The sequence below is a fragment of the Gorilla gorilla genome, chromosome 20 (genome assembly GCF_029281585.2).
Source record: "Gorilla gorilla gorilla isolate KB3781 chromosome 20, NHGRI_mGorGor1-v2.1_pri, whole genome shotgun sequence".
NCBI classification, from domain to species: Eukaryota; Metazoa; Chordata; class Mammalia; order Primates; family Hominidae; genus Gorilla; species Gorilla gorilla.
The window spans coordinates 28,124,980-28,141,777 of record NC_073244.2 but is presented as its reverse complement, the minus strand read 5'-3'; the positions used below and the strand labels follow the sequence as shown (position 1 = coordinate 28,141,777).

The 16,798-nt window shown below is 44.3% G+C and overlaps 1 long non-coding RNA gene across 1 annotated transcript; it reads right to left on the bottom strand.

Annotated features, from left to right (window-relative positions):
* Positions 1-477: 477 nt before the first annotated feature.
* Positions 478-8,642, bottom strand: LOC129528956 (uncharacterized). The gene is made up of 2 exons (XR_008674296.2): positions 8,248-8,642; positions 478-3,259 (listed from the first exon to the last, which is right to left on the bottom strand). It is a non-coding gene; the product is annotated as an uncharacterized lncRNA (long non-coding RNA).
* Between the last annotated feature and the right edge of the window lie 8,156 nt (positions 8,643-16,798).

The window sequence follows — 16,798 nt, the reverse complement described above, 5'->3', positions numbered from 1 at the left end:
ATTCCCTGAGAGCATTTTGATTCCATGTGTATATATATATAACACCTATTATGTATCAGATATTTGGATTACATAAACGAGTAGAGTTCAACATATCTCCCTCATTTATAGTCCATTAGTGTGGATAGATGCATAAATGATTAATTTATTCTGGAGAATAATGCTTGTACATAAAAAGATATAAGGTATTGAGGCAGCCAAATGGTAGTAGTGATTAATTCTCCCCCTGAGATAGCAGTGAGGGAAATCAAGGAGGGTTTTATAGAGGAGGTGACATCTGAGTGGGTGTCAGAGTTTAACAGAAGCTTTTGTGTCAATGTTGATGCAGAGTATACCATTTTAAAGAAATTATTTTTTAGGCCACATGCAATGGCTCATGCCTGTAATCCCAGCACTTTGGGAGATTGAGGCAGGCAGATCACCTGAGATCAGGAGGTCTGTAGTGGGATATTTTAAGGAATCAGAGATACTGAGGGATTGAGGAGGATATTTATTATTTAGGTGCACCGACCCAGTCAGATTTACATCCAAAGGACGGAGCCCTGAACAAAGAGCTAAGTCACCTTTTAAGCATTTTGTGGGGCAGGGGGAGATCTGTGCAGGGGGAAGCACATTGCAGAAGTGAGAAACAAAGACAGTTATTCAATTAATTGAAACATGCATTACATCATTTCTTACTTTTCAAGGAAAAACATGTTTTACAACTTGAGTTTATCTGTCTAGTGACCTTGCAGCTGCACAGCTAGAGAAACAGAGTCTTCACAATGCCTGGGAAAGGGTGAGATAAGGCTCACTAGCCACAGAAAAACAGGCAGTTAATTTTTAAAGGACTCCAGCTCTTTCTCTTTCTCATACATACAACCGAGTTTCTCTTTACACATTCTTTAATTTCTTTTTATTCCTGTTCTATTCCTCCTTTTGGTGCTTTTTATAACAAAGATGTTAACAGAAAGCACCACTGTCACCTCTTCACAGGGCTGTGCTTCTTATTCTACTGGCAGTGGCTGATAATCTGGTTAATGCTATCAACTGCACGGTAGTTTTTTTGGTTACTATTGCCTCTATAGTTGACTGAATACTCCTAATAAACAGAGGTAAAAGGCAAGGGAGGATGAGGCAGATGCCAAAAATAAGCAAGAACCCACCAATGAGGGTTTTAATTTTTTTTTTTAAGGTTGAGAACCATCCTCCAAACAAGGAATCCAGGGACCACCCAGATCAAGTTTGAACTGGAACATGGGTGAACTCGTGCATTCTAGCTGTGATTTCCATGACAGCTCGGTCATTATCATCAATTTCTAGGCAACAGTTGGTTAAATTAAAATTTTCACATACTCCTCCTTCTGAGGCTAATAGGTAATCTAAACCCAGCCTATTTTGATATATGGCATGCCTCATTTGTGTTGCTTGTATTGCCAATAAATCTAGTGCCCTTGAGGTTTCATTGGTTATAATTTCAAGGACTGCCTGCAACCTTATGATGCGGTTGAGCATATAGATGGGGGTACAGTACCTCCATGACCCATCTTGCACCTAGGTAGCTGGCCCATAACATTTAATGATTCTTTCAGGAGACCATTTATTATCTTTCTAGTTTCCTATGTCCACATCCTTTTTGATATTTGTGTCTATTTTTGTGATTATGCTTCTAGTTGTTTTTTTATTTTTATCATAAACTGGATATCCTAAGAGTTCCTCTTGCTTTAGAGGAATTAGAAAGAATGATGGCTTGATTGTTCCTAACACACATGCCCCTGTCCATTTAGCTGGCAGTTGCTGATATGACTGTGCTCCACAGATCCAATATAGGCCAGAGGGTGCCTTTCAAGCATTAGGAGCCTCTAGCTGATGCCAAGTGTGGCTTAGACTAGAGAATTGAGAGAAAGGGTTTGGATCTATTAAGTAGGAGTCATTCTGGGCATTTCTCCATAGAGTTTTGTTTTTAGTCTCATCATAATACTGTTGTCCTAGGCAGGTTGTTTCTCACACTGCCTCTGTGAAAGCCTTTCCTCATCGGGTGATACAGTACTTTCCAATTATGGAGGTATTTGACAACCAAACACTGGATGAGGCTGTTGGTTCACTAGCAGTGTTAAGCGAAGGGATCTTGTGGCATTAATTCCTTTGCCTCCCATGGCCACTGGTCTTCCATATTAGTTCTTCTACATACATAGCATGAGGAAATTCCTAAGCTGCCAGCTTTGTTTTCAGCTAGTTGAGCAAATAAGTTTTTGGTTGATGGGGGAAGCTCCAGCACTGACTGATCAAAATGCTTATAGAGTGACTTACGGACCTAGAATTGTGGGGTTGGATACATTTGAGTCCTTCTAGTCTTTTTGACAATTAGTAGTGGAACTCCAAGGTCTGCTCCTTGTCTATCAACTCATAATAGTGTCATCTGTCATGTAGACCAAGAAGGTAGCTCTGGCTTTAAGATAGTAAAATTTAAAGGATTGCATGTTCTTGTCTTACAATCTGGTTTGGTTGACATACTAATTAGCAGAGCAGTCCTTCCTGAATGTAAGTGTTGGAGCTGTGTTAGCAAAGACCACTGAATGTACAGTCTCGACATCTGATTTGTGGTTTTCTGTACAGATGTTTAGGACTGTTGCTGCTAAGTCTCTCTTGTGTTAAACTATTGCAGACTGTTTCTGGTTGTATGTGCAGGTTCCTAACTTGGTTCCTGTACATTCATAGTCAGTATGGCACAGTAGAGGTTTAACTAGGGTATTCCTTATCCAGGTAGTGTGTACACAGGCATTCTTCTAGGGATTTCTCCCCTTCTAGTATAGGCAGAAATGGTAACAACATCAGTGTATGTAATAGAAACATGCTTACACTACACATGGGCATGGCAAACCTTCCTCTGGGCATAGACGTTTGCAGTATTTGCAGTAATAACATAACAACAGAACAATCAGTATTGACAGAATTATAACTAGGCTTATAAATTGTATCCACATTTACTTATCCGGAGATGGTCCTCTTAGCTTTGGCTGTGCGTAGACTAGTCAGCTTCCAGGATGTGACTAGAGCAGAGCTTGCAGGATCCTCAAGCTTCAGCCGTGCATAGACTGACCAGCCTCCAGTGTGGTCAGAGCAGGGCAGTTGTCCTTCTTACCGGTGGTTGGGTTTCACCAGGGGACTATTCAGGTGGGGCAATCTGGGTCTTGTTGGCTAATCCACTGGTCGTCGTTGGGAGTCACTGCTGCCACTGGTTTCAGCCGACTATGGTGAATCCAAAGTGTGACACCTGCAACTTTAACAGCAGTGGGACTAGGCATGATCACAATATGGGGCCTATCCTATATGGGTCCTAGAGTGGTTGGATTCCATTTTTTTTCCTTTTTTTGGAGACGGAGTCTCACTCTGTCGCCCAGGCTGGAGTGCAGTGGTGCGATCTCAGCTCACTGCAAGCTCTGCCTCCTGGGTTCATGCCATTCTCCTGCCTCAGACTCCTGAGTAGCTGGGACTACAGGGGCCCACCATCACACCTGGCTGATTTTTTGTATTTTTAGTAGAGATGGGGTTTCACCATGTTAGCCAGGATGGTCTCGATCTCCTGACCTTGTGATCCACCCGCCTCGGCCTCCCAAAATGCTTGGATTACAGGCGTGAGCCACCACGCCCTGCCTCCATTTTTTAACTTAAACAAAATCCTTAGATTTGAAAGGGTGTACTGGGTCTGTTAGACTTATAGGCATTTTTTTCTATATCCAGCCATGCATTTTTGCATGGCCATACTTAAAGCCTGAATTTGCCTTCTTAAAGTTAGTTCTTCTAGTTTACAGAGATTACCTTTAATCTGACTTATGATGGGGGGTGGCTGGCTGAATAAAATCTTACAGGGCGAATACCCAGTTGTTTGGTGGGAGTGTACTGACTCGGAGGAGGACCACAGACAAGACCTGATCCTACTTTTGATGAGTTTGACAAAATTTCTTCAGCAGCTGTTTGAGTGTCTGGTTTACGCACTCCACTTTACCTGAGCTCTGCGGCCTGTAGGCTGTATGTAATTTCCACTTTATTTTTAATAGTCAAGTAAAGTCCTGAACTATTTCAGCCACAAATGTTGGTCCATTGTCTGATCTTAGAGACAGTCCAAATCTGGGAATAATGTCTTTTAACAACACCTTGGTCACCTCTAGTACCTTCCCTGTCTGGGTGAGGAAGGCCTTGACTTATCCTGAAAAGGTGCAAATGAACACCAACATGTACTGATAGCCCTCCCTCTCAGGGCAATTAGGTGAAGTCCATAAGCAGTTTTTCACAGGGCACGGCTCCCTGGCTCCTGTTTCCTGAACTCCCAGGGGCCGAGTAGGCCCTCCTTGTCATGGATTGTTCTGAGTGCAAGTTAAACACTGTTTGCTTACAAATGGCTTGAGTAATAGCAGTGAGCCATGGCACATAGAAATGATGCCCTAATAATGTCTTTAGTGCTTTTTTTTTTTTTTTTTCATGTGAGTTCTTTGGTGGAACTGTTTTACAAATCTGGGGGTCACCACTTCTGGTATGGCTAGCCTCCCACTGGAGAATTTTTACCATCTTCCTTTAGTGTAGTTCTTATTTTTCTGGGCAAAACAAGCCCTTTCACTTGGAGCATAGCTTGGGATCTCCAGGAGGGGAATCTCTGGGAGGTGAGGCATAGCTAAGACTTCCTCTTTAGAAGGTGGAGCTGTCATTGCAGCCTGCTTTGCCTCTTTGTCTGCTTTTTTATTTTTATTTTTTTAGCCTTTAGTGTTCCTCCTTTTTGGTTCCCCTTGCAGTGCATCACTGCCACCTCTTTTGGGTCCTATACAGCATTTAAGAGCTGTAGAATTTCTTCCTTGTACTTTATTTCTTTACTTTCAGCAGTTAAAAGTCTTTTTTCTTTGTAAATCACCTCATGAACATGCAAAGTGGCAGAAGCATATTTGGAATCTGTGTAAACATTTGTCTTTTGGTCTTTTGCTAGCCAGAGAGCTCTTGTCAGAGATATTAGCTCTGCTTTCTAAGCAGAAGTTTCTGTAGGCAGAGACTGCACCTCTACTACTGAGTCCAAAGTCACCACTGCATACCCACCTCAGCAGACTCCCTTTAGTGATTTTAGTGAAAATCACTGATTTTCAGCAGCCTCAGGGTTAAATGGAGTGCACAATCAAAATGCCTTACAAAGTCTTTCATAAAACTTTAGTATGAAACTGCTTCCATCAGTAAAATATTCAATGTCCAGTTTCCCCGAGGGGCTATCAAATCTCTCTGGCTTGAGAAAACTTCATCTATCATGTTGACACAGAAATGAAAGGGGTCTCCTGGCACTGACTTGATGAGGAGCAAGGTAGCCAGGTTTAGGCTATTCACAGTCTCTAAAGTCAGTTTATTAGCTTCTTGCACCAGTAGGGCAGTGGCAGCTAGTGCTTTAATAGCTTTAAAACAAGGAGGCCATCCAAGTGCCACAAAGTCTAATTGCCTGGATAAGTATGTCACTGGGTGATGCCATAACCTTATGGCTTGAGTTAGAACCCTTATGGCCTCCCTTTCACTTGTGGACATACAAGAAGATAGGCTTAGTTAGTTTATCTGGCAGTCCTAAAGCTGGGGCCTGAGTCAAGCTTTTTTGATTTCTTTAAAAGCCTTCTCCTGGTTGGCCTCCTACAGGAGAGGCTCTTTCTTTCCTCCTCTTTGTGGCTTTGTATAATGGCTTAGCCATGAGCAAGAAATTTGGGATCTAAATGTGGCAGAACCTTGCTGCCCTTAGGAACTCTCTTATTTGATGCCAGGTTGTTGGAGTAGGAAGTACACAAACAGCCTGCTTTTGTTTACTACTAAGCCATCTTTCCTCTTGGTTTATATAAAAGCTTAAATACTGGACACTTTTAGAGCAGATTTGAGCTGTTTTCTGATACTTTATATCCTGCCTTTCACAGCAGGTGCAGGGGGTCTTGGGTTTTTCCTGGGTGCAGTAGCCCTTGGCCGGTGGTTTTTTTTTCATACCATGGCCTTGACCATTCTCCTTATTCTTTTTATGTTTTTGAGACAGAGTCTCGCTCTGTCACCCAGGCTGGAGTGCAGTGGCGCGATCTCAGTTCACTGCAAGCTCTGCCTCCCGGGTTCACGCCTTTCTTCTGCCTCAGCCTCCCGAGTAGCTGGGACTACAGGCGCCCACCACCACGCCCGGCTTTTTTTTTTTTTTTTTGTATTTTTAGTAGAGACAGGGTTTCACCGTGTTAGCCAGGATGGTCTCCATCTCCTGACCTCATGATCCACCCGCCTTGGCCTCCCAAAGTGCTGGGATTACAGGCGTGAGCCACCATGCCCGGCCCATTCTCCTTATTCTTTTGACGTTTATCCTTCTAGTGTCCTTTCCTTTTGCACCGTGCACATAAATCTCTCTCTAGCCTCGGCCAGCTTTCAAACTCTTGTCCAGACTAGGCTTTTCTGTGACTGTGTTCGCGCCTGCATCCATGCCTCTTTGCAAAGCCAGCTTCTCTTCCCACAAGGGCTGCTGCTAGTAAATTAGCCTTTCTTAAGCTGCTGATCAGCTTTCTTCTTTGCCTCCTGATATTGGTTAATGTACACCTTGGTAGCCACTTTAATAAGCTGAGTAGCATTCATGCCTACAGAGCTTCTAACTTCTGCAATTTATGCCTGATATCTCCTTGGGTCTGCCTTAGAAATGCCGTATTCACCATGCACTGATTTTCAGCAGCCTCAGGGTTAAATGGAGTGTACAACCAAAATGCCTTACAAAGTCTTTCATAAAACTGGCTGATGCTTTTATCTGCACCCTGGAGCACCTCTGAGATGTTTTATATTGGTTGCCTTTTTCTTTTACCATCCTTTAGCCTTTGCAGAAGGGCTTCTTGGCACTTTTGTAGGTGCTGAAGCTGGACGGCATCATCTGGGTCCTGGTGGGGGTCCTCTTGTCCTTTTTGGAGGTAGAAGCATAACTTGGGCATGGCTCGACCTGAGACGGCCTGCCTGACTTTTTCAGCCTTTCATTTTAACTTCCCAGAGCTCTGATTTCTCCTTCTCAGGTGAGACTGGGAGTCTGTATCTCTTTGAACTTAACTCCTTAGGGGCAGTTAGCTTTGGTAAAGGGGGGTAGATTGGAATGTAGGGAGGAGGGGTCTCTATTCCCTCCTGTGGTTCTTGCAAAACTGGTTTTCTTTTTCCTAAGACTTTTCTTTTGTCTCCATACCTGCCAGGGCAGCTGATTTTTACTTTCACTTTTGGCTTTCACTTTTCACTTTTGGTGCTATAAGCCTCTGTGACTTTCCCTTTAACTCTGTAGCTGCTAGTGCAGCTGGTTTCTCTTGGCATGAGCTGTGAGCATTCTACAATAAACTGCTAAGCAGGGCTGCATTCATTTAGCCATGAGTCAATATAAAGACTAGGTCTGAATGTCCTGGCTGTCCTCTGACCCTAGTCACCACCTTAAAACACATGGCCAATTTCTCTGTAGTGCCTTTGGCCAGTCATCCAACACTAAAACAGGGCTATTCTAATTCACAGTATGTCTTTAACTTTTGAACATCCAGTTTCATCCCATAATTACTCCTAAATCCTTTTTTTAAAAAAATTCTTTACCATGCACTCCAAAGGAGTTGGTTTCAATGCTTTCCCTCTCATTTCCTCCCTTGCAGTGCACTCTCACTCTCATTTTCACGCTCAGGTTCACCAGACTGGGTCCTATTACAGGAGTTTTGGATGCTGCTTAGCCAGGAATGTGCCTTCCCCTGTCACAGCCTGCTGTGGCTGCAAAGCTGGTCCTATCAGCTGTATGCAACATCCTAGGTCTGATTTTGCCCACACTCACCTCAGAGCACACAGCCTGCACTAAGGGATCTGTGCCTCCCCACATCACTCCCCACGTTGGCCTCTCCTGAGACCATCTCTTTCACACACTTTCACACACCTCCCCTGCCCCAGGACTCCTCATTGGATGAAACGAGCCTCTCTCATGTCCTGGGTGAGCCTAGTTAGGCTCCCACATTCACACATATAAACCCATCACTCCTACCCCAGGACTCCTCATCGGACGAAATGAGCCTCTCTCATATCCCGGGTAGGTTCACATGCACCCACACACTCCCAGTTCCTGTTTCCAGATTCAGTGAACCACTTTCACTTTGTTAATGGGGACACAAGGTTCAATCAAATGGGCAGGCCACTCCTGCTGCCCCCAGCCACTCTGGGTTGGATTAATGGTCAGTCCCCTTCATCCCTATGGGATGGGCTTTCCTGCCTTGGGCCCCCACTCCTTACCATGGTTCCTGAAGTGCTGGTATTGTCCTGTAGCTCTGTCCCCAGTTCCGTTGCACTGCTGGGCAGGGCACCAGGACATGGGGAGAGCTGGTCTCCATCCAGGTGAAGCCCCCTCATGGCGCGCCTTGAATGCTGGGTCTCCCCTAGCCCCGGGCAAAGGAGACAGTAAATCTATCATCTCCAAACCCAGATAAGCCTCCAGAAATGTTGCAGGATATTTTAAAGAATCAGGGAGACCGAGGGGTTGAGGAGGATATTTATTATTTAGGTTCACTGGCCTAGTCGGATTACATCCAAAGGACTGAGCCCTGAACAAAGAGCTAAGTTATCTTTTAAGCATTTTGTGGGGTTGGGGGAGATCTGTGCAGGGGGAAGCATTTTACAGAAGCGAGAAACAAAGACAGTTATTCAATTAATTGAGACATGCACTACATCATTCTTACTTTTCAAGGAAAAACATGTTTTATGACTTGAGTTTATCTGTCTAGTGACCTTGCAGCTGCACAGCTAGAGAAACAGTGCCTGGGAAAGGAGAAGAGATAAGGCTCACTAGCCACAGAAAAACAGGCAGTTAATTTTTAAAGGACTCCAGCTCTTTCTCTTTCTCAGGGGGAATTGGGTTTTCTTACATACGACTGAGTTTCTGTTTACACATTCTTTAATTTATTTTAATTCCTGTTCCAGTTTAAGACCAACCTGGCCAACATGGTGAAACCCCGCCTCTACTAAAAATATGAAAATTAGCTAGGCGTAGTGGTGCATGCCTGTAGTCCCAGCTACTGGGAAGGCTGAGGCACAAGTTTCGCTTGAACCCAGTAGGCGAAGGTTGCAGTGAGCCGAGATTGCGCCACTGCACTCCAACCTGGGTGATAGAGTGAGACTCCATCTCAATGAAATTATTACTTTTTTTGAATTTACCCCTTGACTCTGAAATGTATTTAGGATTTTCCCCCAATGAAATAAAAATGCACAAGTGTGCAAGCAGTTAAAAAAAGGGTTTTTTTAAACCCCAATTTTTATTCTTTGTAGACACATTGGTGATCAGCCAATCAGAGGTTCATACTGAGGAGAAGAGCCAGAAATAATTCCTGCCCTTTGGATTCGTCAGATTTGTGAAGAAATAAATTTTTTTCCAAAAGACTAAGAAGAACCCATTTTAGTAAGGCAATGCAAGAACCTGCAAAACAAAATGTACCTGAGGCCCACAGTGGAGTACCTGGGAAGGTGGTCACTGAGTAATTGAATGGGTAGGATGGGGATGGGAGAATGTTTTGAGTGACACCATGGTCTGACTTGACAGTTGAGTCAGACATGTTTGTGTTCCAGTTGGAACTGCCACTCCCTGAGTTTGTCACCTTGGAAAGATTATTTTACTTATTTCAACTTCAGTTTTTTAATTACCTTAAATTACATTTTATTAGTAGAACTTAAGACATTTTACAAGAGTCAAGTACCCAGAAAGGTGGATTTCAGTAAAATCTAGTCATATATTTATTTCATTAAAGATTCTTATCTATCTTTATTATCCCCAGAGTGAGTGTAGTAAGTTTCTTATGTGTGTTCTTTTTGGGGGGTGATTTCAAGTAAAATTCCAGGGCTTTTCTTTGAAAATGCTACCAGAAGGCCAAGTGCGGTGGCTCACACCTATAATCCTAGCACTTTGGGAGGCTGAGGCAGGCAGATCACCTGAGGTTGGGAGTTCGAGACCAGCCTGACCAACATGGAGAAACCCCATCTCTACTAAAAATACAAACTTTGCTGGCCATGGTGGCCCATGCCTGTAATCCCTGCTACTTGGGAGGCTGAGGCAGGAGAATTGCTTGAACCTGGGAGGCGGAGGTTGCAGTGAGCTGAGATCAAGCCATTGCACTCCAGCCTGGGCAACAAGAGTGAAACTCTGTCTCAAAAAAAAAAAAAAAAAAACAAAGCTACCAGGGAAATAAATAGGAAAAGTCGCTCTTGCATTATGGCTACAGAAAGTGATATATTTCCACAGCAAATGTGATAGATTAATTGGTGAATTGCATATATTTTTCAAAACATTGGCTCCCATTATTTGCAGGGTCTAGAATTTGTAACAGTGGACATCTCTGTTCTGTATCCTGTGGTCTGGATGTCCAAGTTTAATGCTAAATTTTATGAGATGAGACTGAGCACCTTCTAGAAATGTTCCCATATGGTTATTTATTAAATTATTTATCATGGAAATATTTAAATGACACGTTTATTTTCTGAAAGAAATAGATACTAAGTGCCTTACAATTTCCTTACAATATTCTATAAACACTGTGTTTGAGTGATTTTGCTCTTTTCTTCAAACATTGAGCATTTTCTTATTTAAAACTAAGTGAATAACCCTGACTGGGAAGTAGAAGCCTGAATTCAGTGACTCCAAGCTAACAATAGTTTTGCCTGCAAAGGGAGATTATTGAAGGAGCAGCCAGTTCTGCCTGAGGAGCCTCCCCTGCAGATGCCCTAGCCTGCTCACAATAGCCATGGACAGAGCCTTTTATACTTAGAGAAATGACAAAACCCTGAAAAGCTGGAAATCCATAGGCAGACACAGTTGGGATTGGCATGAAAGTGGGGTTGGGAAGCTCTTTCTGAGGATGGAGTCATTATTTTCCTGGGGCTATTTCTAGATTTTGTAAAATAAGACAAATTCAGATTTAGGTAAGAAGTTACATGATTTTAAAGGAGTACTGCAACAAGGGAAAGCACCAACTATAAGATGCTGGAAGATCTCAAAAGTTAGGCAGAATAGGGCTTTCTTTCATAAGGAGGAGGAAACAGGACAGAAAGAAAGGTGGGAGGGGGAGGGAGGAATAAAACATGGTGAAGTCAGGTCCCAGATCAGAGAATGTTTCACCCAGAAGTTAGCCTGTTGTGTTTTTTTGTTGTTGTTGTTTTTTTAAAGACCGAGTTTTGCTCTTGTTTCCCAGGCTGGAGTGCAATGGTGTGATCTCAGCTCACTGAAACCTCTGCCTCCCGGGCTCCAGCAATTCTCCTGCCTCAGCCTCCTCAGTAGCTGGGATTACAGGCATGCACCACCATGCCTGGCTAATTTTGTATTTTTAGTAGAGATGAGATTTCTCCATGTTGTTCAGGCTGGCCTCGAACTCCTAACCTCAGGTGATCCGCCAACCTTGGCCTCCCATAGTGCTGGGATTACAGGCATGAGCCACTACACCTGGCTAGCCTGTTCTTAAAAGGGGTATAAAGAGGAGTTGTGTGTCAGCTCAGAGTAAGGTCAGGTCAAAGTTTGGGAGCCTGAGGAAGGAAAGAAACTTAAACAAAGTTTGGTTAACAAGTATTTTGTTCTGACCACTGAAGACAAACTTATTATTTAATTGTTTATGAGACCCCCAAAAAAGGGAATTTAGAGTCTGTGGCTTTGTGATATCAAAAACAGGAAAGATGTTTCTTTGCAGTAAGATGCTCTTGGAAAACACAAAGGATGGGGGATTTCTTTAATCACAGCTGTTGCTGTTACCTACCCACCCCATTCCCCGCCACCGCTTTTTCTTGCCATTTACATTTCTTCCATTTGGCTGTTCCTGACTTGTATCTTTATAATAAACTGGTAAATGCATGTATAGTGTTTTGTTGAGTTCTGTGAGTAGTTATATTAAGTTATTAAACTTGAGGAGCAGGTTATGGGAGCCCCCAATTTATAGGCAGTAGCTCAGAAGGATAGATGGGCCCCTAATAATCGCGGCTGGGATCTGCAGTGGGGGCAGTGTTGTGGGACTGAACCCTGAACTTGTGAGGTCTGCGTTGACTCAGGATGGTATCAGAATTGAGTTATTATTGGACACCCAATTGGTGTTGGAGAATTGGTTGCTGTTAAAACTCTATACATTTGGTGTCAGGAAAAAATATCCCAGGGGTTTAGGCAGGAGGGAAACTCTGTTCCCCTGCACACAGTCCGTCACAATGCACATTGTCCTGTGATTCCAGATCTCCTCTCAGGGTAAAAAGGGACTGAGGACTTAGAAGAAAGGAGTTCTGAGAACAGACCCCCTGCCCGCAACCTGCTACCACACGATTCTCACCTACTTATGAACATACCCACTAGGAATTGATGTGGCCACACCCTCCACAAAACAAGACTTGACCATCAGGAATTAAGTCTATAGGGCCTTTGCACCTAGAATTGCTCACCAAAAAATTCACACAAGTTCCTAGAGGACTCCTGGCTCTTTCCTACCCTTGATCCTCAAACAGCAGCAGCAACCTTTCCCTCCATCCACCTAGACCTGTGGACCACCAGTCATAATCTCATCTGCCTGCATGGACACAGTTCTCCCAGCTATTATGTACTGTCCCCCACTCATGGGTTCTTGATAACACCTTTCTCTCTATTGCCTTTCTTTTTTTTTTTTTTTTTTTTTTGAGACAGAGTCCCACTGTATCACCCAGGCTGGAATGCAGTGGTGGGATCTTGGCTCACTGCAACCTCCAACTCCTGGGTTCAAGCAATTCTCTTGCCTCAGCCTCCCAAGTGGCTGGGATTACAGGTGCCCGCCACCATGCCAGCTATTTTTTTTTTTTTTTTTGTATTTTTAGAAGATACGGGGTTTCGCCATGTGGGTCAGGGTGGTCTTAAACTCCTGACCTCAGGTGATCCACCCGCCTTGGCCTCCCAAAGTGCTGGGATTACAGGCATGAGCCACTGCACCCAACCTCTTCTGCTTTTACTTCCCCACAAACCCTTTTGATGTGCACAGTATGCCCAAGGTCACCCCTCAGGTGCCTGAATCCAGCACCTACTAGAATTCAGATGTCCATGAAAAAAGAGATTTTTCTCTTCTCTTTTTTTTAAACACATTTACTTTAGAAATTTTTTTTTTTTTTTTAGAGATGGAGTCTCACTCTGTCACCCAGGCTAGAGTGCAGTGGTGTGATCTTGGCTCACTGCAACTTCTGCCATCCAGGTTCAAGTGGTTCTCCTGCCTCAGCCTCCTGAGTAGCTGGGATTACAGGCACCTGTCACTGCGCCCGGCTAAGTTTTGTAGTTTTTAGTAGAGATGGGGTTTCACCATCTTGGCCAGGCTGGTCTTGAACGCCTGACCTCATGATCCACCTGCCTTGGCCTCCCAAAATGCTGGGATTACAGGTGTGAGTCACCACGCCCAGCCCAGAAAACTTTTATACTTAAATTATTTTTCTGCCAACTTGAAATATATATAAATTATTCTAACTGCTAAATAGGTCTTTTGTGAGTATCTCTGACTCAGGACTGTCTTTCTCTAGGACCTGAAAATCATTTATTTAAAATGTAAATAGCAAAGAAAATAGAGCTCTATTCCACACTTTCTGTTGGAAGATAGGAGCCAACCTTCATCACGCACCTGGCTCCAAGTTTCCAAACTGCCTCTCACGAAAGCATAAGTTTATTTTTCCTTTGAATATAGCCAATTGGCAACCAGAGATGACCTCCAATTTTCAGGGGAATTTAGGATAAACTGTATGTGACAAATTCCAGAGATATGTCACAATTCCCCCTGTCAGCAGGGTCCAAGCAGGAGATTCACATAACCTTTATGCTGGGCCCAGAAATATGTCACAATGCCTTCTGAGGGCAGGGCCAAGGCAAAACAAATAACATTACCTAGTCGTTGGGCCAAGCAAAAAGACACAATCTCCTCTGTGAGCAGAGCCTAGTAAGAAAAGTCACATCAGCCAGGGGTTGGGTTCAGCGATATATCACCATCCCCTCTGTGATCAGGGACCAGGCAGGAGAAGAGAATCACCTCACCACAGTGATGGGCACAGAGGTATGTCACAATGCCAGGGAGGCAGGGCCCCAGCAGGAGGGTTGTGTCACCAGGTTGTTAGACCCAGCAATATGTCACAATGGCCCTTGTAGGCAGGGCACTAGCAGGAGAGCCACATAACCTGTGTGCAGGGCCCAGTGATATGTGAAAACACCCTCTGTATGCTGCGCCAAGGCAGTAGAATACAGCCCTATCTTCTAGGTGCTGCGTCCAGTGATACTCTATTCTCCAGTGCTAAGGCAGGAGAATAGAGTATCGTCACCTAGGTGCTGGATCCAATGATATGTCACAATATGAAAAATATGCAGAGCCACGCAAAAGAAAAAACTTACATCATCTAGGTATTGAATGCAGTGATATGTCACAATCTCCTTTTTTCGGCATGGCCCAGGCAGAAGTGGTCAGTCACATCACCTAGGTGATAAAGAAAAGATATGTAATAATACCCCAGTGGGCATATGAATGAGAGTCAGATCACGTAGGTATCAAAGCAAGCCATATGTCACAATACACAATAAATTCAGGGCCCATTCAGGAGAGTCAAATCCCGTAGGTGCTGGAAACAGTGATATATCACAATTTTTCCTTGGTCAGAAGCCAAGCATTAGAGAGGAGTCACATCGCCTAGGTGCTTGGTCCAGCAATATGTCACAATACCCTTGCACTATGCCCCCTGTGAATAGAAATCAGGAGGAAAAAGATGGTCACGTCATCTAAATGATGGGCCCAGAGATAGGTCACAATGGCTCTTGTGTGCAGGAACCAGGCAGAAGAATCATATCAACATTGTCCTTGGCCCAGTGAGAAGTCACTCTCCCTTTTGTGGGCATGGCCCAGGCAGGAGAGGAGACTCACATTACCAAGATATGTCCCAGAGATATGTCACAATCTCTCCTATTTGCAAAGCCCAGGTAGAAGAGGAGAGTCACATCAAATAGTTGATGGGTCCAGACACATATCACAATGCCCCCTGTATGCAGGGCACAAGCAACTATCTCCCATTATTTAGGTGCTGGAGCCAGTGACATGTGAAAATAATCAAAATATGCAGGAACCAGGCAATAAAAGAGAGTCACATCATCCAGGTGCTAGGTTCAGTGATATGTCAGAATCCCTACTTCAGCAGGGCCCAGGCACATGAAGAGTCACATAACCTAGATAATAAATGTAAAGATATGTCATAATACCTCTGTGGGCAGAACCCATTGAGGAGAATCACATTACCTTGATGTTGGACTCAGCCATGTGTCACAATACACAGTATATCCAGGGCTCAGGCAGAAGAGAAGAGTCACATCATCTAGTTGCTGGTCCAATGATATGTCGCAATCACTTGTTTTGGCAGAACCTAGGCAGAAAAGAAGAGTTATATCTGCTAGTTAATTGATGCAGAGATATGCCAAAAAGCCCCTTTTGGGCAGGTCCCAGGCAGGAGCCTCTCATGCCCTGGGTATTTGTTCCAGAGATTTGTCACAGTGCCAAATATATGTAGGGCCCAGGCAAAACAGGAGAGTCACATCACTTAGGTGTTGAGTTCGGCGATATGTCACAATCACCCCTTTAGGCAGGGTCAAGACACAAAAAAGAGTCACATCACCTAGGTGAGGAACAAAAAGATATGTCATAATACACCTGTAGGCGGGGCCCATGCTGAGGAGTCAGAACAACTAGGTGTTAGTACCCAGTGAAGTCACAATGTATAATTTATGCAGGGTGCCAGGTGCGGTGGCTCATGCCTGTAATCCCAGCACTTTGGGAGGCTGGGGTAGGTGGATCACTTGAGGTCAGGAGTTTGAGACCAGCCTGGCCAACATGGTAAAACCCCGTTTCTACTAAAAATACAAAAATTAGTTGGGTGTGGTGGCTCACGCCTGTAATCCTAGCTACTAGGGAGGCTGAGTCAGGAGAATCACTTGAACCTGGGCAGTGGGGGCTACAGTGAGCTGAGATGGCACCACAGCACTCCAGCCTGGGCAACAGAATGAGACTGTCTCAAAAAAAAAAACAACCACAATTGATGCAGGGCCCAGGCAGAAGAGGAAAGTCACATAACACATAACCCAGGTGCTGGGTTCAGCGACCCATCACAATTCCTCCTTGAGTAAAGCCCAAGCAGTAGAGGAGAGTCACATTACCTAGGTCTGGATCCAGCCCTATGTCACAATACCGCCTAAAAAAAGAGCCCAGGCAGGTGAGTTCCATTACCTAGTAGATGGGCCAAGAGATATTTCCCAATGCCCCCTGTAGATAGGGCTCAGAATCATTAAAAGAGTCACAGAACCTAGGGGCTAGGCCCAGCTGTATGTCACAATTACCCTAGTTGGCAGAGCCTTGATATGAGCGGGAAGTCACGTGCTGTGCACAACGATTTGTCACAATTATCTCTACAAGAAAAGCCCAGGTATGGGAGACACACCACCTGGTTGCTGAACCCAGAGATATGTCACAGTCTTCTGTGCGGGCATGGAGCAGCCAGAAGAGGAGAGTCACACCTCCAAAGTGATGGATGCAGAGATCTGTCTCAAGGTCTCCTGTGGGCAGGGCCTAGGCAAGAGCCTCCCCCTCCTTTGGTTTGACCCAGTGATATGTCATAATACCCAAAATACAAGAAGCCAAGGTGAAAAAGGAGAGCCGTATCACCTAGATGCTGGTACAGTGATATGTCACGCTCTCCCCTTTTTACAGTGTTTAGGCAGAAAGGGAGAGTCACATCACCTAGGTGAAAAAAAAAAATGTCATAATAGCCCTATTAGCAGGACGCATGCAAAAGA